Here is a 547-nt window from a genome sequence, read left to right as displayed (position 1 = left end):
GGCAATCCACTCAGCTCAGCCTCCCAAAGTGCTGGGATTACAGGCTGAGCCACCGAGCCCGGCCTGTTTAGCTTTTTGAGGAACCACCAAACCATTTTCCAGAGTGGATGCACCATTTTACGTTCCCATTAATAATATACAAAGAGTTGGATGCAGTGGTGTTTGCCTACAGTTCCAGCTACTCAAGAGGCTAAGACAGGAGGATCACTTGAGCCCAGGAGTTTGAGTCTAGCCTGGGCCACCTAGAGAGACCCCATCTCTAAACCACCCCAAATTTTTATTTTTAATTAAAAAATAAAATAATGGCCGGGCTCAGTGGCTCAGCGTGTAATCCCAGCGCTTTGGGAGGCTGAGGTGAGTGTATTGCCTGAGTCCGCGGGTTCGAGACCTGCCTGGGCAACTTGGCGAGACCTCATCTCTACAACAAATCAAAAATTAGCCAGGCGTGGTAGCGCACGCCTGTAGTTCCAACTACTTGGAAGGCTGAGGCGGAAGGATCGCCGGAGCCCAGCAGGTCAAGGCTGCGGTGGCCGGGAGCGGCCACTGC

This window comes from Carlito syrichta, unplaced genomic scaffold, assembly GCF_000164805.1.
Source record: "Carlito syrichta isolate Samal-C Ts95f unplaced genomic scaffold, Tarsius_syrichta-2.0.1 Scaffold305642, whole genome shotgun sequence".
Classification (NCBI taxonomy): domain Eukaryota; kingdom Metazoa; phylum Chordata; class Mammalia; order Primates; family Tarsiidae; genus Carlito; species Carlito syrichta.
The sequence above is the reverse complement of the archived record's forward strand: the minus strand, read 5'-3'. Positions refer to the sequence as shown.